This window comes from Lissotriton vulgaris, chromosome 7 (assembly GCF_964263255.1).
Source record: "Lissotriton vulgaris chromosome 7, aLisVul1.2, whole genome shotgun sequence".
Classification (NCBI taxonomy): Eukaryota; Metazoa; Chordata; class Amphibia; order Caudata; family Salamandridae; genus Lissotriton; species Lissotriton vulgaris.
Window position 1 is genome coordinate 63,375,994 of NC_141695.1, and position 22,358 is coordinate 63,398,351.

The 22,358-nt window shown below is 44.0% G+C and overlaps 1 pseudogene; it reads right to left on the reverse strand.

The window, feature by feature from the left end:
• Nucleotides 1-4,574: 4,574 nt before the first annotated feature.
• On the reverse strand, nt 4,575-5,946 carry LOC147700729 (uncharacterized; annotated as a pseudogene).
• Nucleotides 5,947-22,358: the final 16,412 nt, after the last annotated feature.

Here is a 22,358-nt window from a genome sequence, read left to right on the forward strand (position 1 = left end):
GTGTTGTATTGCATTGTTCAATTCCATATCTAGGCACATCATGCTTCTCAATCTGTTAAAAGGGTGCCTTTTACATTGAAGTGCAGGTCTAATTCAAATTTGCTTTTCAAAATAAAATGTATACCAAGTGATGACTATTTGAGGGTTGCAGCAAGAAACATAATTCTTTCAGTAAAATGTTTTGTAATTAATAGGTCAAAGAGCATGTGATGTCACTTCAGCTAGCCCTGGCATTTTGGTGAATCGACTCCTGTGGCCATGCACCCCCTATAACTGCAGGATGAACTAAAGAAACACTTCTTTTGAAACACCATTGACAGCTTTCCTTTTCCCTTAATCAACTCAATTCAATTCAATTCAATAGAGACTTTATTTCGATTGTGATTCAAACCATAAAAGCACATATACAACAAAGCAGTTTAAAAATTCAATATGTAAAAATAGACGGTAAAGTGCAGAAGGTACAAGGGTCAGTTATTTACATACAATAAATAAGTTCATGAGAGAAATAAATCATCAAAAAGGACCATCACTGATCCAAACAGTTTCTCAGATTTATACATAGCTTTAAAAATTCAGTAACTTGAAGAATGCTGTCCTTATGCAGAAGTTGTAGGTACATAAGGGCTGGTCTGATCTGATTAAAATTAAGTTTTTTTAAAAGAGCAACCAGATAGCGTTTGCGTGGGTATTCATAAAATCTACTAAAAAATATAAAATGCAGCATATCCTGTGGAGACTTTCCGTCGCAGCCACAGGGCGCTGCAAATGTATTAAAAATTTCACTTTTTGGTCTAATCAGCAGATGATGGTAAAGATTTAACCTAAACCTAGTCAGCAAGAACTTCTCATGTGAGGTCAGTAAGCCAGTTAAATATAGCTCCATTGATTCACATGTATTCAGCATAACAGATTTTCTTACAGTTGGTTTTTGAAACTCCACACCTTCCCTTTGCATACTCCTGTCCATAAGGAAAGCCCGTTTAATTACCTCCACATCCCCTTTTACAATCCTGCTTGGTTGTTCAAACAAATCCAAATGTTCGAGCCTGGAGAAGCTAGATTTCAGGTATTTTCACCAAGGGGTGCCCAGTGCCTTATCCTGGGACAAAAAGTCTTTCATAATCAAATGAGTCAGTGGGATGTCCTCATTTAGCCACAGATTTAGCTAACATGTCAGCGGGCGTAAAGAAAAGATGTCGCTTAAGTATTGTGCCCCCAGCTCTTCATGTACTGCAAAGTTAGAAGTTCCAACTGGGACACACAATAGGCGCTGCATGAAAGAATTTTCAACAGTCTGTAACTGCTCCCCCCGACATATCCCCACAGTTCACTGCCATAAACAGCATTATCCACTGATTTCGCATTATAAAGTTTCATCATGGCACTGGTAGGTTTGTTCCCCAGTTTAGCCGCAAAGTTAAAAATGGAGGCGTTCACCCTGGCCAATTCACCTTTCTTCTTAACAAGATGTGGACCCCAACTGAGTTTATTATCGAAAATAACCTCAATATACGAGAATGATTTCGATACAGGGATCACTACATCATCTAGCTTAAACAAGAAGTTTCTACTTGGCTGTTGGCCAACTTGCATTATGAATGATTTGGAATTGTTGACCAATAAGTCTCTGTCTGACATAAACAGTTTAAAAGCGTTAAGTAGAGCTTGGAGTCCCCTCTCAGTTCTAGAGATTAAAACTGCATCATCTGCATATAAAAGAACAGGAATACCCTGCCTACCGACTCTAGGACTGTCGGTATGAATATTCTGTAGGTCGCTATCTAGGTCATTGATATAAAAGTTAAAAAGAAAGGGGGCAAGGATACAGCCTTGACGCACACCCTTTCTGATGTCAAAATTACTAGTTACGCCCAGATCCTGAGAATACCTTACATTGGCACTAGTATTACTGTGTAGATCAGCAAGGAAATTAACAATCCCATTATCAACACCCTTTTTCCTCATGGACTGCCAGAGCTTTCCCCTGTTAAGACAGTCGAAAGCAGATGACAAGTCCATGAAGGCAAGGTGGATTGTACCCCTCTTTGCTACAGTGTACTTGCTTAAAATTAAGAAGAGATTAAGGCACTATGTTATAGTCGAACGTCCACCGCAGAAGCCATACTGAGCGATAGACATGATGTTATTTGTCAGCGCCCAGTCCGACAATTTCTGCAGTAGTATTCTACCTACTATTTTGACCATAGAATCTATTAATGAGATTGGCCTATAACAGAGTGGGCTACCCCTGTCTCCCTTCTTGAAGACCAGAACAATTATGGAGACCCCCCCATGATTGTGGACAACCAGCTGTTGCAGCCACATTAAAGACCGCCTCCAGTATGGGTGCCCAAAAGGTAGGATAAGATCTATACAAGTCTGTGGGGGTCCCATCGGGGCCCGGAGCTTTCCCAGCTGTCAATCATACAATGCCCTCCAAAATCTCACCTCTTTCAAACCTAATAATGCTATCACTATCGCAGGGGGGAAAATTGGGGATTTCCATCGACGTGCAACAATATAATATTTTAAAGTGATTTACCCACTCATCCTTAGTTATGCAACATTCCAGACCATCACCCGGATCCGGCACCAGGAAATGTTTCTTTACCAATGCCCAGAATCTAGAGCTGCACTTCAAGGTATCGAGATCAAGAATCTCAATTATTGCCTCCTCTCTTAAAAAGTCCTTGCGTGTGGCAATAATTGATTTATATTTTTTCCTACACGCTTGTACAGTCGATTTAACTTTGGGGTTGGCTGCCAGAGCCAGCCTTAAGTTGCGCGCTGCTTTAGAGCAATCCTGGTTAAACCATCTTGGTCCCCGGACTTCTATGATTTTTGCAGGGGCCAACATCAACTGACATACTTTATACGACAAATTTTGGAAAGCACCCAGGACTCTAATTGGTTCATTCCCAGCTGTGGTATAACTCAGGATTTCATCTGTACAAGTGTCTGTTATTTTTTTGTACAGCAGATCAGCAGCAATCATAGACCATCTAAGGCGGCGTCTTCCATCAGTTGTGCTGAGCCTACTAGGGATGCAATTTCGGGTTTCCTTAACTACCCACGGACCCTTCAACTGAACCGTAAGCGGGTTATGATCACTAAATTCACTATTTTCAATAGAGAAGGAGTCCACAAAGGCCTGCATTGGCAATGTGAGTAACACATAGTCAATTAAGGTTCCCCGTCCATGCCCTTTAAAGGTAAGTGTATAAAAACACTTAGTAGGGTCCCTCAATTCCATAGCTATTATCAAATTTAGATCATTCAATAAATCATTGAGTAGTTCCCCTTCAACTGTGTGTTTCATGTGCAAGCCCTGGGATTGTACACAATGCACATCCGAAATGCATTTCAGCAAGTTTCCTTTTAATTTTAACCCGGTACTGGGTCGATATGTAGCTTGTACTGTAATGTTTTAAAATTTTATTGTACTGTATTCTTTTAAGGTTGTTTAACCGAAATAAAGAACAATGAAATTAAATTTCAGCAAGAGATCGCCACATGGATGGACATTAAAATCACCCATAATCAAGAGGTTATGAATACATTCTTTCATAGAGGAGAGAATAAAATCATTTAGTGCCAATACTTGGCTGAGAGCTGAACATAAATTTACACCTTTATAAAAATTGACCGGGCCAGCCAAACAATTATCTCCAGTTAATATCAGCCCAATAATACCTGGGTTGTCCGTTAGAACTCTACGTATATTACAAGGTAAAGCAACACAAATGAATGTAACTAATCCCCCCTTTGGCCTACCCCTGCTAGATGGAGACGCAGGAACATGGAATGATTTGTAACCTTCAAGGAAGAAGTCACATTCAACTGACCAGGTCTCCTGAAGACATATGGGGCCATATGTAGGAGATCAAATACCGGTCGGTAACGGCCGATTTCGGCCGTTACCGACCGGTATTTGGGTTTTATAATGTAGGGGGCCTTTGATTTACAGAATCGGTAAATTTATCGATTCAGTAAATTAACAGAATCTGTAAAATACTGAATCGGTAATATTACTGATTCTGTACATCAATATTGAGGTGGCACTGCAAACAGTGCCACAGGCCCATAAGAATTCGTTATTTACCATGTAATACTATTGCATGGTAAATAACGAATTCCTGTGTACATGCACCTCTCATACATGCCTAAGGGCATGTATGTGTGTCAGATGGCACACAAGCCAGAAACAGGGGTGCAACAGGGTGTCAAAGTGACACCCTGTCCCCCTTGGCAATTCGGTAATTGCCATTGATTCCTATGGGCTTCAAGGCCCATAGGAATCAATGGCAAATACCGATTCGGTAATTACCGAATCGGTAAATACCGATTCTTACCGATTCGGTATTTGTTACCGAATAATTACCTACATCAGATTTACCGAGTCATAAATACCGAATCGGTAAAATTCGGTATTTATGAATCGGTAAATGTGATATTGCTTAATGAAACTGATCCAGGTAAATCTCCCTTCTTTGATCCCAATCCCGCAATGTTCTAACAGATTACAATGCTAACATTCCTTATAACCGCGAGAGTCCCTTCATGACATTCTTCTACCACATGTTCCTTTTCTTGCCCCACACACTCCTTGCGTCAGTCACAAGCCTCCAGGCCAGAGAGCAAGTCATATCTGTTCCGAGTGTCCACATTAAAACCATTCCCGCATTGGATAGCAGCATTTTGTCTATTAAGTGTTTCCACATTAGGGTCATTCCAACGGTGGCCATTAACATTATACAGATATGGTGTCTTAGTGCCGGTGTCAAGGACTGAGTCTGTGGTCTGAATTTCCTAGGGTCAGAGGGGGCTACATGCAAATGGGCATAAAAATAGCCAAGTGGGCGAACACATACACTGTTCATATTATATACTAGAGAGGCCGCCCTTAGTAATACTGTTGCCACATGTTGCGGGTACCTAAAATTTGCGACAATACAATCCACACTGGTGGTCTGACTAGACGGACCCATCCAATTCACCCTACGCGTTGATAGTATTTGAACAGAGTATTTAGTTGGAAATCCCCAATTTTTACTCAACCACGCAACTGTTTTATTTTTTAAAGAATCGTGAGATTCTCCATGAGACTGGACAGAAAAGTCATCAATAGGTGGAACATTTGTTAAAACCACCACATAGGCAGCACAATCAGGGGGCAAATTAATATAGCGACTTTTCCTTATATGTTTGAAGTCAGGCCTACCTTCAGACTCTACTATGGGTTGTTTATTCTGATCAGGTACTAGTGGTTGGGCAGGGGGAGCAGATTCAGTGGCAGGTACTGCTCCTGGTACTCTGACCCTTATCTACTACCTTGGGTGAAGCAACTGGGGCTGTGGCCAGATATGCTGACACTAGTCCACCCAGTCTATCCACTTCTAGCGACACAGTGTCCAGCTTAGTGGTCAGGGGTCTCAACAGATCTTAAATTTTAGCCTCTATTTTTGCTACTATAGAGCTAACAAGTAGGGTCAATTGTTCCGAATGTATGAGCGTACCCCCCTCTTTATTTCCGTCCACAGGACAAGGTCCAGGGATAGGGCCATTGCAAACTGGTCGTGGAGGATCAACTCCTTTTTTGTTGTGCTACCCCCCACGTTTAGATTGCAGTTTTCTACAGGATCTCACAGGTCTGGTTACTGGTAGCGCCTGCTCTGGTTCCTCCATAGAAGTGTCAGGCAGGACATCAGGTGTCTCCCAGTGTATCTGTACTACTGTGGTTATAGTAGCCCGGTCACTTGTAACATCACTATTTTCCAATGCAATATCCCCCAGTGGAGGCGAAGCCTCATCATGTAACAGAGGTAGACTCACTCGACCCAAAAAAGCCCTTCTCTCATTGTTGATTTGGTTCACCTTTTTAACCAGATAGTTATCCACGGTGGCCAGTCCAGAAGCAGACTTATCTATTTTAGATTTGGACATTACACAGTCTTATCCTTACACAGTGGGAGAAGTGTGCGATGAGAAAACAAACGGAAAATCTAAGGCAATTTACACAATTAAATATTATAAACAGAACACCAAAGTCTCACGTGAATCAAGCACTTATTACTCAGTTCGGAACAAAGTCAGGGTCTGTGGCCCAGCCCAGTCTCCTCTGGCCTCTGAGGGCTACAGAGGGCCCGCCCTTTGCCCGGGCTTAGCAGGGCGCTGCCCGCGCACGTCCCGCGGGGCGGGAGGCGTTCCCTGCAGTTATGGCACCTCCAGGCGCATCGATGGCGTCACTGCCGCTGCGCTGTGCCAGTCCCCCGGGGCAGCTGGATGTTGTAGTGCCCTCGCTGCGTGGAGCCGGTTCCCTCACGGCGGAGCAGGCGGTGCAGGCTAGCAGGAAAGTCCATGAGATGGCCGTTTCCCTCACGGGTTGGTTACTGGCCACTAGGAGCGTTCGGCGCTCCCTGCAGTTATGGCGCCTCCAGGCACGTCGATGGCGTCACTGCTGCTGCGCTGTACCAGACCCCCCGGGCAGCTGGATGTAGTAGTGCCCTCGCTGCGTGGAGCCGTTTACCTAACGGCAGAGCAGGCAGTGCAGGCTAGCAGGTAAGTGCAGGAGATGGCCATTTCCCTCACGGCTTGGTTACTGGCCCAAATCTATTGGCATACTTAAATGCATACATTATGCAAAAATTAGGAAGTTATTAGTAATCACATCTATGCAAGACTGAGACCACCAATCTAATCTGACAAATGTACCTAAAATAATTGAATTTTGGAGAAATCTAGATTGACAGTTCTTTGTGTAGAGGCAAAAAGAATGTTAGATATCAATATAATCTTGCTTCACCCTTTCTTAATTAGGGAGGGTGGATGGCAAGGAAAGGGAGAATCCTGAACTTAAAATTTCAATTAGGACCATAAAGAACACCTGAAAAACAAGGATTTCCAGTTCTCAATATTTGTAGATTCATTCAAATAATAGTATCATTACAGAAAGCAAAAGTTAATTAGTTAGGGTATTAGCATAGGCCAAAAACCATATGAAATGCAATAATGCAATGTGCCTTTAAGACGTTAGGTAAGCCACAGCCTCCTGTCAATCAATCCTAAATACAGGAAGGTCCACGAGCATCTCGCACTCTCTAACCAGCCAGCAGAAACGAAATGACTGAAAATTCTTGCTCTTCCCGAACAAAGCAAGCGCAGGATTTTCATAGCACAATATTTTGTATCAGAAGCAGTGAAATGTTACTTGTTTAGCGAACAAATCAGTAAAATTAAAAACATCTCACGCTGATACAATATTTTCATTGGCTAAGTGCACATCATTTGTTGCACAGAATAACTGGTATGATTATTAATTCAAAAGACAAGCAAAAAATGAATTGCTTTTGCACATAAATAACATTGACATGTTTATGGAGGCTCAGATAAATTGACTTGCAATGTTGCAAAACCAGAACATCTATTCCCAGGGAATCTAATGAAACCAATTCTTAATATATTCAAATCGAGACAATGGGTTGCAGCTGAATTTAATTGATTTTCTGAATGTGCAATGAAATATGAATGTGCACAGCTTGTTCACAGAAAAATAAACATGCACTCTCTGGAACTTGAACAGGTTTAGCTAACTAAAGTAAACTTAAGGCACTATCATTTTAATACACATTAAGGCTCTTACAATCTTGAGAGAGCAACAGATGGTTGTATTAAATGTTTAAGCTCATGTTTATTAATCCTGCCCCACAAGAAGAGGTCCAGCTCCAGCTGCCACAGCACATCTTTTATGGCATCACCTTTTTGTGGTCGCCAAGGCTACATGTGAGAGGAGCATGACACTATATTGGCCCCTACATCCATGTCACTAAGATTACAGACTTCTCCTCACCAACACTGTGCAGTAATACTGTGTTGTGTCTTGCAGTGTCTGTTATGTACTTGAAGCTGGCTGGTACACTGTCGTTGGGATGAGACAGCATTTTGTCAGCATGAGACTCTGTCCTTATCTATCTTCTTTTATCAGCATGCCTTTGCGTTTTAGGACAGCAAAGTCTTCAAATGTTCCATTTGTTGTCTGTATGTATATTTATACTTGCATTTAAGTTTTTTACACTTTTATTAAAAGGTTAAGGCTGTTTCATGTATTGGCTGCAAAGCAGGGTGGATTTGTTCTTTTACATAAGATGTGTCTGCTTAAGTTGGAATATTTAAAGTAATCTTTGTAGCACACTACATTTACACAGCATGTGTGGGCTGTACAAAGTATCCTTTGTTCAAGGGTGGGAAGTGATTTATTAGAAAGGAGCAGAGAATTTGGGAATGAAGCAGGATAGTAAAGGGGTTAAAAAGTTGAATTGAAAAAAAAAGTTAAGATACAGATTTTAAAACTTTCTTTTGACGCCCAGATTAGTGCCCTTGTAGGAAAGCGCTTCGGGTTGTTTAGAACTCTTAAGAAAAGCCTCCATCTCATCCCTGACTCCGCCTAACAAACGGTAGTCCAGGCACTAGTCATATCTTTTACTTGACCTTTTCCCAAATGCGTTCTGAACAGGCTTCCGCGGTCCAGAATGCGGCAGCTAGGAAATTGCTTATTATTATATAAATTTATATCGTGCTACTAAGCCCCAGGGGCATCAAGGCGCCTAACAAAAATCTAGCAAAGGCAGAATGCGAATATTACAAATAGGCCTTGATGAACAGCCAAGTTTTTTTTTAAAGAGCAACAAAGATGGTTGGGCTTTAATCTCTAGTGGGAGAGAGTTCCATAGTCCCGAAGCCACACTAGAGAATGCTCTACTGCCCCAGCGCACCTTCCTAATTCTGGGGACCACCAGCAAATCAAGTTCCGATGATCTAAGGGATCTACAAGGTATATGACGAGTTAGCAGAGAGCCCAAAGGGCTTGAAGAATCATCCAAAAGAGCTCTAAAAGCCAAGCACAGTATCTTAAAAGAGATCCTTTGTTGTATTGGAAGCCAATGGAGGCTTTTTCTGGCCATCGTGGCATAGGATGCATTGGGTAGGGCCAAAACAAAGCGGACGCGTTCTGGACGACCTGAAGGTGCTGCGTGAGTCCTTGTTGACACCTGCATAAAGAGCGTTGCAGTAATCCAACGCGACCACTATCTGGTTGCGTGCTTGAGGAGAAAGATAGTGCAAGATTTTTTTCAGGATCTTGATCACTCCCCAGCACGTGGCCACTGTTTGATTAACCTGTAGGGTCATAGACAAGGAAGTATCAAACATAACGCCGAGATTTCTGGCCGATTGGGAGGGCCGATTTAGGCTCCCTAGACACGTCGCTATTAGTCCTGTATAGACGAAACAGCATTGCCTTCCAGTGAAGCAAAGAAACTCTTTAAGGCTCTATGTTTTTGCTATAAGGCTCTTTCCTTTCAGGTTCCTGCTTACCTTCAGTCCATGATCTCTCCCTATCTTCCAACCAAAAATCCTAAGACCTCTGCTCCTAAACACGCTTCAATTGCAAAGTTTAAAGGAGCCAGAATTGGTGGCTATGCCTTTAGTCAGCTGACACCAAAAATATGGCATTTTCTACCCTTGGAGCTTCGGATAGCCCCTCTCAAACGATCTTCAGGAAAAAAGCAGAAAGCCTGGATTTTCAGATCTGTGTCAGTTCCTCCCAGTAGGGGGTGCATCCTTGTTCCTGCATTCAGCTGCCCAGGGCTGGAGCACTCTGTTGAAGTAGCCATACCCTCTACAAGTGGCACTATTATGACTATTATTATTATTATTTGCCCATCACAGAGAAGTAGCCTTGAGTGTGTTCCGCAGCATGCATACAGGGTAGGATATGCAGTATAAATGTATGGGTTTGTATTCGATGTTGACTCTAGGGGACTGATATGCCTCTTGAGATGTTATAGAAATCTAAGGGTTTGATTTGGAGCAAAGCGATGGGTAACTCTGTCACAAACGTGATGGATATCACATCAGGCTGGGCTGATGAGAGGTGTTACCTGGAAACCGGTCCGGTCCTCGGATGCTTGATTCCGTTCTGGGAAGGACATGGCTTTTGTAGTTCGGACTGGACTGTTCCCATGGGGCACAGGGTCAGAGCTGATTTGCATATCGCCATTGTCTAACCCGGGGTGGTTTGGAGTGCAAAAAAACGATGGATTTGGGCCCAGATCTTTGGACTGGGTTGAGTGTGTGACATTGATCCACATTCGGTCCATCACCTGTTGTTTTTGCAAATTCCGCCCTAAGTGCGCTGGGGATGCCCAGACGTGGGTCCCAGGCACACCACACCACTGGAATCAAGCTAGCCGGGCTGATGAGAGGTGTTACCTCGAAACCGGTCCGGTCCTCGGATGCTTGATTCCGTTCTGGGAAAGACATGGCTTTTGTAGTTCGGACTGGACTGTTCCCATGGGGCACAGGGTCAGAGCTGATTTGCATATCGCCATTGTCTAACCCGAGGTGGTGTGGAGTGCAAAAAATCGATGGATTTGGGCCCAGATCTTTGGACTGGGTTGAGTGTGTGACATTGATCCACATTCGGTCCATCACCTGTTGTTTTTGCAAATTCCGCCCTAAGTGCGCTGGGGATGCCCAGACGTGGGTCCCAGGCACACCACACCACTGGAGTCAAGCTAGCCGGGCTGATGAGAGGTGTTACCTCGAAACCGGTCCGGTCCTCGGATGCTTGATTCCGTTCTGGGAAGGACATGGCTTTTGTAGTTCGGACTGGACTGTTCCCATGGGGCACAGGGTCAGAGCTGATTTGCATATCGCAATTGTCTAACCCGAGGTGGTGTGGAGTGCAAAAAAACGATGGATTTGGGCACAGATCTTTGGACTGGGTTGAGTGTGTGACATTGATCCACATTCGGTCCATCACCTGTTGTTTTTGCAAATTCCGCCCTAAGTGCGCTGGGGATGCCCAGACGTGGGTCCCAGGCACTCCACACCACTGGAGTCAAGCTAGCCGGGCTGATGAGAGGTGTTACCTCGAAACCGATCCGGTCCTCGGATGCTTGATTCCGTTCTGGGAAGGACATGGCTTTTGTAGTTCGGACTGGACTGTTCCCATGGGGCACAGGGTCAGAGCTGATTTGCATATCGCCATTGTCTAACCCGGGGTGGTGTGGAGTGCAAAAAAACGATGGATTTGGGCCCAGATCTTTGGACTGGGTTGAGTGTGTGACATTGATCCACATTCGGTCCATCACCTGTTGTTTTTGCAAATTCCGCCCTAAGTGCGCGGGGGATGCCCAGACGTGGGTCCCAGGCACTCCACACCACTGGAGTCAAGCTAGCCGGGCTGATGAGAGGTGTTACCTCGAAACCGGTTCGGTCCTCGGATGCTTGATTCCGTTCTGGGAAGGACATGGCTTTTGTAGTTCGGACTGGACTGTTCCCATGGGGCACAGGGTCAGAGCTGATTTGCATATCGCCATTGTCTAACCCGGGGTGGTGTGGAGTGCAAAAAAACGATGGATTTGGGCCCAGATCTTTGGACTGGGTTGAGTGTGTGACATTGATCCACATTCGGTCCATCACCTGTTGTTTTTGCAAATTCCGCCCTAAGTGCGCTGGGGATGCCCAGACGTGGGTCCCAGGCACTCCACACCACTGGAGTCAAGCTAGCCGGGCTGATGAGAGGTGTTACCTCGAAACCGGTCCGGTCCTCGGATGCTTGATTCCGTTCTGGGAAGGACATGGCTTTTGTAGTTCGGACTGGACTGTTCCCATGGGGCACAGGGTCAGAGCTGATTTGCATATCGCCATTGTCTAACCCGGGGTGGTGTGGAGTGCAAAAAAATGAAGGATTTGGGCCCAGATCTTTGGACTGGGTTGAGTGTGTGACATTGATCCACATTCGGTCCATCCCCTGTTGTTTTTGGATATCACATCAAGGCATTACTCCTTCATTATATTCTGTGGAGCTTGTAACACTGTGGACGTGCTATCTGTCACATTTGTGATGGAGTAACCCCATACTGATTTGCATATTGCTAAGCCCAAAATGGAATGGCATGGTGTGCAAAAACAAATGGATTTAGGCCCAGATCTCTGTACTAGGGATGAATGATTTTCATTGTTTCAGCATTTGTCTATTTGTCACCCTAAGTGGGAAGGGTATGCCGAGACATGGGTCTCGTGCTCACCATGCCACTGGAGTCAAGCTAGCCTGGCTGATGAGGGGTGTTACCCTAAAACATTTCCCAAGATGCTTGTTTCCAGTCCAGGGAGGTCCTGGACTGGCAGGTCGGGCTGGATTGTTCCCATGGGGAGCAGGGTCAAGACTAATTTGCATATGACTGGTTCTAAACTGGAATGGCACGGTGTGCAAAAAAATTATGGATTTAGGCCTAGGTCTTTGTACTAGGGGTAAATGTTTGACATTGTTTCAGCATTTCATCCATCAGTTGTTCTTTTTGCATTTGGCCTATGTGAACACCCCAATGAGACAGCATTTTTTTTCCAGAAATTAAAGTTCCATCTGAAAGCTTGCTTGTGGATGATGTCATTGATTGAGAGTGGAACTTTAGTCCGAATTGTTGACGTTTTGAAATCTACGACTGGCAAATATGTTTGTACATGTGGCCCAAAATCAGAAAGGTACATATCCCTTTTACTGTATGAAGATCTAGCATAAACTATATATTGAAAAAATTTACTCAGCAGAAACCGGAATGAACTTTAAAAAAATCTAAACTCTCCTGGTTAACATTAGATGTTTATTAGGAAGATAGAGAGGTTCTTCTCTGATTCCTTTCCAGAATCCTATGAAAGGCTTGACTTTCTGGCACTAAGAGAGTTTGGCCGAAGTTGGAAAGAAAGAAGTTCATACTAGTGAATGGAAACACTGCAAGCTCGATTCAGAGGCCGAAGCCCACATACTGAGTTCATGTCCTGCTCTGTTGGGAGGATGCAGGAAAAGGCTATGGGCAATATTGGTAATGACGGGGTAAACACTAGTGCACAACCCCAGGAAGCAAGCATTGGTCAGGTGTGTCAGATGCTTGGATGTTGGTCCACTGCACAGTCTATAGATGTATCCTGCACTCCGAAATAATTTGCTGGGGCTGAGCCTCGATTTACGAGACACTCCATACCATTCCAATCATGAACATGCTTTGCAGTTTGCATTTGTAAGTCCAGTCCCGGAAGAGCTGAGGAGCTTATTCATGCGAGCGGTGCAAACCTCTCCACCATACTTATGGAGTAAGGCAAAGCAGTGCAAGTCGAGTTCCATGGGCGTTATGGTGGGTTTTCCCATGCAACGCCCATTGATGTTTACGCTGTTCAAAAATGTAATAATCACATGAACCTGGGATACGCCAAAACCTGACGCCTTCCCACAGTCGGTGTATCGAGGAGAAATATTTTTATTTCTCATCATTTCTTTCCTCCGTCAATGTGTCCTGCATTCTGCAGCACACACAGTAAGAGGAAAATGCATCTCGGGATTGTTTTTGTGCAGGAAGGTGTCGTTCCTGCACAAAAACACTCCTGCCTACAGCACAGGCACCCGCGCACCATGGTGCAAGGGGGCCTACGTTGGTGCTAAGCCGCAAATTGTGCACCAGCGCAGGGGGGAGGACAAGAATGCACTATATTTCATAAATACGGTGCCTTCCTGCCCTTTCACATTGGCATAGGTCAGTGCAGCAAGAAGACCTGCGGCTCCGCCCTGCACCATTTCATCATGCATTAGGCCCGGATGTTGTAGAGTGGAAGAACCAACACTGGCACTCAGTAAAGCCAGGCTCCTCAAACAAGGTTATTGCTGATGGCTCCAATAGATAATCATTGGGTAGTATGTAAGGTTATTGATAACAGAAGTATCAGCTGACAGGTATTATGGCTCAGATTGTATTTATTTGATGTCGATTTTTTATTATCTTCAATGATGCGATATAATTTTAAAAAATAGTTAGGACTCACTATTTTTTGTCAGAGACTATTCAGACCAATATATATAAAGACTGCATTTCATACATATTATATTGTTCAACTTTGGCTGGTGAAGAGGCTGCATTGGACGTTGTTTAGTTAAGGACTGGTAGTTGTAAACCCTCAGAGTGTTTGTTTTACTTTGTTGTGGGGGTGAATGTGTGCACTGTGTTCGGCGGCCTGCACCTGCTGTGCTTTTGTTTACATTCACCTGCCTGTGAAGACTGCGGACCCGCGGGGCTTGGCCCGCAGCGCACACAGGCCAGCCTCGGATTTGCATATTCCAAAGCACTCGGGCTGTTTTGAGAGCACTGTTGACCTTGTGCTGGTTCTCCGGGAGGCCACTCTCTGTCTGTGCCCAGAATTGTGTCTGAATCTCAGAGTCCACGAACAGCGCCAAGGCCCACAGTAACAGGGGGAGGAGGTTTGCAGGGGCGATGATGCCAGCGCGTGACCCACCATTACTGTTAGATCTAAAAGGATTTCATGGGGTTGATGGGAGTGATGTCACCACGAATGCCATTAGATGGGTAAAGGCCCCCAGTGACGCAACACAACTAATGCCACTCCCTGCCCCCGGTCTGGTGTTCATCAACATTCGTTTCAGTTGTGTTACTTCTGCGAGCAATGTCTGCTTACTGGAGAGCGTCTGCATGGGTTTTGCACGTGTGAGTGGCTCGAGCCTCGCGCGTGCTGCCAGGCCCTGTGTTTACGACTGCACTCAGACTGTGGGGTTCAGGCATTCCTGGTTCTCCGATTGTGCCCTGACTGCTCAGTGGTTCAGTGCAGGGTCCCTTGGCAGTCACCATATTCAGTGAGGCGAATTGAATTGGCATGTGTCAATCATCCAACATGTTTCCCAGAAGCGCAGGGAGAGGCAAAAGGACAGGCTTCATGTTGGGAAATTGATGCTTAAACTTCTCCACTATCCTGCGTCCGTGGCGTGGCCTCCTCATGGTGCTCTGTTCGAGCTGGAGCGATGCTGCCTCTGTCCAGTCACATGGAGTGGATGGCACAGCATCCAGGCAGCCCTGGTCTCGGTGCTCACCTGGGTGCAATGCACATTCTGATCATGGGCCTGATGTAATACGAGTCCCGTTAAACATCTATCAATTGCATCAAATAACGATTTTCAACTTGCAATTCATTATTAGGAAACTCGTAAAATAGATTTGATAGAACTGGGTGCAATTTGCACTCTGACTCCCAGCGAATACTTTGTGATTTAGTGAACCAGCCATGGCATTAATAGATTAGTTCATGAAATACCTATTCGTATTCAGTCGCAAATCGACCTCAGATAGTAATATGCATGAGGTAGGTTGCTAATTGAGTCCATCTATATTGGTTAGAACTAAACCTGGGCATAGTTCGCATAGTCGCGCTATGTGTAGCTGCACGAAGTGCACTTCACACTACGCAAGCTAAGCGAACTGCGTAGTGGGTAGGGAAAATGCTGTTCGCACTGATTGCACAGTGCCGGATGCTTGTCCGCACTGTGCAATCATTGCAAACGGCATCTTGCTCAGTGCAAGCAGTTGTTTTCTGCTACTCTAGTAGATTTGTACTAAAGCAGCCGTTTTCTCAAAGCGGACTGGTAGTTTCTAATCGCGAGTGGTCGCGAGCATATGCGACCAATCCCAATGAGAAACCTGACCTTCCTGCTTTGAGAATCTCGCCAGGAGATTTATTTTCCACGTTTGTGATCGGCAACTTGATGTTGCTGATCGAGAATGAGGAAAATGTCCCACCGGGATGTCATTTTCTCGCTCGCGGTCGCCAACTTGACGATGAGAACCACGAGCAAGCAAAAAAAGCCTGCTACGCTATGAGTTTCTACACTGTGCTACGCAAACTACACGAGCATAACGTAGTCCTAGGCCCTGGGTTAGTTAGAAGAATAAGTATGATGGCTGCTGGGGCCGGCAGAAGAATGGGATCTAGGAGAGAACTGGGTTCGAGTCTCCGCAGGGACGCTGAACATCCTGTGATTCTGGACATATTCCTTAATCTCCCCACACCTGACAAAAATGAATGTGTCCATCTGTATTGAATCTGGTGTTCTTGTGAAGAGCTCTCATAACTGATATCTTCTCCTCCCTGGAAACCTCAGCCTAAAGAGGACATTGGCCAAGATATTTTGACAAATCAAGTGGTGTGGGACAGAAGGGACTGGACTTGTGTCCTAAGGATGGAATCCTTTATATATTGTGTAACACACCAGTGATAACAGCATTTTCAGGTTTCACCAGTGGATGTCAATTTTGCTTAAAGATGTGCGCTATTAACTGGGACTTAAACGTCTGCTCAACAGTAAAAGTTCAGAAATTTGGGCTCAGCCCTCCATAACTGCTGTAATAAATCATGTAGCACTAGATTTAAAAAAAATGCTGTGTGCACACAGATCTCTACCGTTAGCTTTCTGTAACATCATTGGTGTTCTAGTTCTGTATTATTAATGTTTTAAATATCAAATTTTCAATCCTGAAATATTTCGTAATCCCTGAGTAGTTTGTGGAATCTAAGCAAGAACAAGATTAGTGACTTGTTTTTTTTTTAACTTGTGAGATTGTTTCATTATTTTAGGGGGTTATTTCCTATTTTATCTATACACTGATCATAGTAGTGGATTTGCATTAAAATCGTTTTATGATCTTTTACCACATCTGTATCATGTACCACATGACTGCATCCTTCAGATGGGCATCCTAACTAAATACTATCTTGCGAAAAAACACTGTTAAGAAAGACTCCGGAACTGTCAATCAAGCTGTAGATCCTATATGTAGTTGCCAGTCTGACTGACTTAATAATCCTTTACTTTCAGCCAATAAGAATAATCACCCCAGAACTAACCAGAGTTTGCCCTTGAAGTTGGCCATTCATCTTACACTAGACACAGAAGACTTCCTGGGCTGATTTTGCAGCCTAGGTAGGCTACAGGGTTGTTACTGCTGGTGGTAAGGCAGCATTTTCTGGCTAGCAGATTAAGTGGGGACATTCGGAATCCTTCATATTCTGCTCAGAAATGTGTATTGGTGCGGTCACCCACCTCTGGAATTCTGAACCCTACAGATGCTTCTCATCTTTCTCATCAAACTCTATTGATAACCCATGTTAAATATTTTTTCCATTTTTCCGGGGAACAACACCACCACCCATTAACATTCTTCTCTTTGCCTTTTCAGGTGTGTCCGGCAGCCACTGAACATGACAACCCTGACCCCTCAGAGATCGTGGAAATAGATCATAACTTTTTGCTCATTAGTGCTCAGAGAAATGTACAGAATACACAGTGGGACATTTTCAATATATTTATTGAACCATTGTTATTCTTGTATGGAATACATGTGCTGCGATAATCAGTAGACAAAAGTAGATGAAAGTGATTACAAGGACCACAAGCATCAGTACTATCATGGTGCTAAATGAGTATATATATGCAGTCATATAAACAAGGCGGTAATCATGTGTACTCCTACTATGCAATCCCTACTCTAAGTGTACCTTGAGTGTGTATAGGTGTAGAGCCAAGAATCTCCCTAAGGAACAATCCAACCCCGTAACCTGGCGGGGGAAAATGAAGGACCCCCGTCTTGGTCATGAACTGTACACCACTCAAGAGATGTCAGACTGCTGAGTGGTGAAGTCTCAGCATTCACGGATCCTCGGTGTCAACAGAAGTGCCTCCTCTGCTTACGTATCTGAATGCTCATTATTTATGATAGAAAGCAGCCTTGAGATGTAAATTGTAGATTAGCGATGTTATGGACCTGTAGATAGCTCTGTTGCCCCGTGGATGAAGATAAAATGTCATTTGTAGATAATCCGTAAAGAGGCATGATGTTCAAGGCATCACAATAATCGTGCGTGAAGCTAGATGTGTAAACAAAGGGGGAGATTTACAAAACATTCATGCAACACAGTGCAGCGCCTTCGAGGCTGAGCTGAGCTGTGCCACAGGGAGGGAGCAGGTGAGTGCCATATCTACAGAGATATGGCTCTCTCATTCCCTTTCCCTTACTCTGGCACTGATCTCATAGGTTGGGCGCCATGCACACACCTTAGCATCATAGCACTAGGGTGTGTGCATGATTCTAGCATAGGTTTTGTACAGAAAGGGTACCCTTCTTGTACAAAGTACTATGCCTAGACAAGATGGAAAGCTTTTCCCACTTTGTATGCATGCTGCACAGGGCAGCATGGATGGAAAGTAGGAAAAGCACAGATAAATGAAAGCATTTCTCTGGTTAGCTCCTCCTTTGAAGGGGTGTTAACTTTTGGCCCATAACCATGTCTACAAATCTTTGTAAATATGGTATTGGGTCAAAAGGCATGGGTGATTGCAGGGAAATGCTCATGTTCCACCCATGTAACGCCCCTTCGGTGCTAAGTAAAGTAAAGCAGTGGTTCGCTACTTTTAGGGTGCTTTCCAGTGCAAAAAGCGTTTCGCGCTGGAAAGTAACACAAAACAAATCTATGGTGGTTAGAGTAAATTTTCTGAAGCTAACCCAGCGCAAAATGTTTATAAATCTTCCTCAAAGTAGTTTCAGAAACTTATCCAACATTTCGTGAATGCCGAATATGTGCAAAAGATTACGGCAGAAATGTTATTTTGAAAAAGGGAACAATGTGAGAAACGAGAAGCTTCACCACATGGGCCTAACCCGGAAATATAACAGTATAACGGATGAAGGAGAAGGATAGAGTTTGTGATCTATACAGGCACCCCCTATATTTATATATATATATATATTTGCAAGAAGTCTGTCGGGTGTGAGATTGCACACTATGAGAACGATTGTGCATCCCTTGTATCATGATGTACTGTAAGGTCATCATTTAGTATGTTAAATATAATGATCATATGTTGTATATTGCAGCATTGCTGTAATTTTTAATAAAAGGTTCTTGGCATGCTAAATCCTGTAGACACCTTGCACTGGGCAGGCTCAGTCACTGTGCTCACCATTCCGCCTATCCACACACAGACTATAACGGATATATAAATTGACCAAGCACTATCATCCCTACAATGAAACCCCTATCGGAAGTGTAGTCTAGTATTAGTGCTGTTTCAGGGTGTTCTGCAATAAAAGACAAGACAATGAACAAAGCTTGGTGATTGCTACCTTTCTTTACCTCTACTCCTCTCTCTCTTCATTAACATTTAGTACTCTTCCTATCTTTGTCTACTTCCCTAGCTTCTCTCCCCTCTCCCCTGAATCTCTCACCTTGCCTGCTAGTCTGCCTAGCCCCTTGTCCTTTGTGCCCTTTGACTGAGCACTCCTCCCCTTGTTGGGGGAAAATCCAATATTCATACTCTGGAGTCTCAGCAAACCCACTGAGAGAGTCCACTGCGCCAAGGTTGCCACCCACAGCTGAGGTATGGTATGGCACCCATTGCCAAAGCACTCTCTCTCCCCTTTTTGGGGAAGGATCCAGTATGTAGGCCTTGGAGTCTCAAAGACCACTGCGTAAAGGGAGCCTTCCGCAACAGAGATAGAGAAGTGATACCTCTTCCCCTGGGATCACAGCTTACTGGACTTTGGACGTTGCGTTGACTTGTCTACCGGTTTGTGCCCTTGTCACCCATTACCCTCTTTCCATGCTGTGTCCTTCACCCTCCCCTCCCCCTTCCCTCCTCCTTACCTGTCTACTTCCCAAGCTCCTACCCCCACCCCCTGCATCTTTCTCCTTGGCTGCATTTCCCCTTACGTATTTGTGCTTATTGTTTTATCACAACCTTACAAGTAATTATGTTCCCATGCTCTAATAATTGTGTCACCATTGTAACGATGTAACTTGTAACTACGAGCTGATGCTTATGTAAAGCGCTCTGATGCCTCCGGGTCTAGCCAGCGCTATATAAAACCTTTAAAATAAATACAATTAAAATAAATCAATACCTCACCACGCTCACTGATTCTTCAAATCCCTTTATCTCTGTAACAACCTCATCTCTTTTTCGCTACCTCACTCTGTCTCTGTACTTCACCTCTTTTCTCTCACCTTTTGTTCAACCAATCTCTCCTCTCTCGGCCTTTATCTCTGCCTCACTACTGAATTTAATGGATTTGCCTTTATATTTATGTACAAACTTTTCATTTAACCTTCTCGCCACTCTTTCCCTATTTAGCATCTCTTAATACTTTAACCACAACCTCACCTTTCTCTCCTTCTCACCCTCAATCACCACTATGCTTTACTTCTCTTTCTACCTCACCCCTCTATGTACCCCCTCAGTCTCCTTATCTCTTCATTTCCTTATCTCTCTCTTTAGCTCTTTCCACCCCACTTTACCTATCTTTCTACTTCAGTTTTTCTACCTCTTCCTCTTTCTGTCTCTCTGTATGTTTTTATCTGGTTACATCCCCTTACTCTTTAACTTATGTTTCTCCCTATCACCCACTTCCTCATCTATATCTGCCCCTCCCCTCTATCTCTCCTTGCCCTCTCTCACTTAACTATTCCAGCTGCCCTCCTCCTGTCTCTCCGCACCACCCATGTCTCTTATTCAGCAGAGCTGGAGGTCACTGTCTCGCCATAGAGAGACACACACACAAATAAAGAGGCAAGGAGGGACAAGGCAGGGGAAGAGCATGAAGGAGACATTTATCAAATGTCACCCAATTATGTTATGAACATACTAGTAGCAGTGCTTTGGTATTCACCACTGCCGCAAGATGCCTACGATGAGGCTGGATTTACTTTTGAGCGCGAATATATGTCAATTAAAGCTACCATTGTAAGCTCCACCTCTACAGCTCCTAGTTTAGCATTAAGCAGCAGTCCACCACACATCCAAGTGATGCTTAGCTTGTCTTTGTCACAGTGGGAAGTTCCAACTGGTTGCACACTGAATCCATGAAAAGCATTACTGTAAGATCAAACCTATCTAGATCCACACACAAAAATACTTTCTTGTGGACAATTGAGCCGCTGCACATTAAAACAGATTAATGTATAATTCAATATTGTTTTGCATCAATAGGGCTTGAAGTACAAATTGATGACACATTTAAGTTGTTCCATGGAGGGCCCCCCAAAATATGTTCTGCCTCAAAAAACCTTAAGATGCCTGGAATGCCAATGAGTCTTCTTTGTTCGAAGTCTCCATGGCCCTGGGCAGCAGCAATAAGCAAATGTTAAGTGTTTACTAAGGATTTGAAAGATGGGTATGTGTCTGTGTGTGTGGGGGTCTCGCTCTGCTGAAGTATCTTCAATCTACAGCTCTTCAATGGCCCCATTAATCTAGGTAACCCACAGGGCTGCTTTTAACTACATTCAGAATGAACCAGAGAGGAGGTTTGGTAGATCCCTGCTTTGCATTTCTAAATCAAAGGCAGTATTTCCATAGAGCAGCTTTACATAGTAGGGCCCAAAACCTGGGTAAAGCTGTGATGTAGCAGTGTTTGCTTGTAATCTGAATATTTGCCTTAAATGCCAACCACTGTAGCAGCTGCAGTTTCTTCTCTCTATTCTAAAAGGGAAGCCTTCTTATCTATCGATCGCAGCAGAAGCTGATTTAACCAGATTCCCCAGGGTGACCAACAAACCTGTTCTGCACTGGAAGGCTCCATAAAAGTATATAATGCAAAGTAGGTCTATCCGCTACTTTACCCCAATGTTCTTGGGGGGGAGGAGGGGGCGGGTGGAGTTCATTAGGTGGTACCTGATTGTTGCCATGCAACCACTCATGGGTTTTGATGCAAAGTTCCATATTTTAAGGATTGTAGGGAAGGCTTTGTGCCAAAACATTTTGTCTCCTTGCGGTCAGTGCAAGGGAAAAAAGTGTTATTTTCTCCAAAATTATCTAACTTTCTTGAGTTCAAAAGTAAGTCTAAGAGTAGTATTTAGTATGGGAAGGGTCTATGCTAGACTTACGCAGATACCTTTGTACTGTGGTGCAAAGCTGTGCTGGGCTCGACAGCCAGAAAGGTGCTAGCACTCAAGAAGAGAGCAGCAGCGCTGAATCTTTGATATATTGCCGTCCAGCAATCTCCCTTCCAGCTGTGGTTGCTGAGCTGCTTTTTCTGAAAAAACTGTAAATCTGGCCCTTTGTGCTCTGTGCTTGCACCCATCACAACCCTCAGGATACCAAGTTCCTTTTCACTGGGGTTTGCTAATCAACACACAGTTTGTGCCCTTGGTTCTCCTGTTTGTTCTCCCTTTTCAGTGTCTTTACTGAGTCGTGTTTTTTTTTTTTTTAGTTCAAAATGATTTTATTGAATTTTAGCAGAGGAAAAACACAGAGATACATACAGAAAACTTACAAGTTAAATCATTAAATTACATGGAAGCGAATAAAAACAATCATAAATAAGCAGTCATAAATAAATTACAGTGCATAGTACAATCGTCAATCAAGGGATAACTAAAGAACAGGAGGTGAAGGAAGGAAGTGGAGGGAAGAAGGGAAAGGGGAAATATACATTTCATAGCATAATAAATTAGATAAATAGAGTTACCAA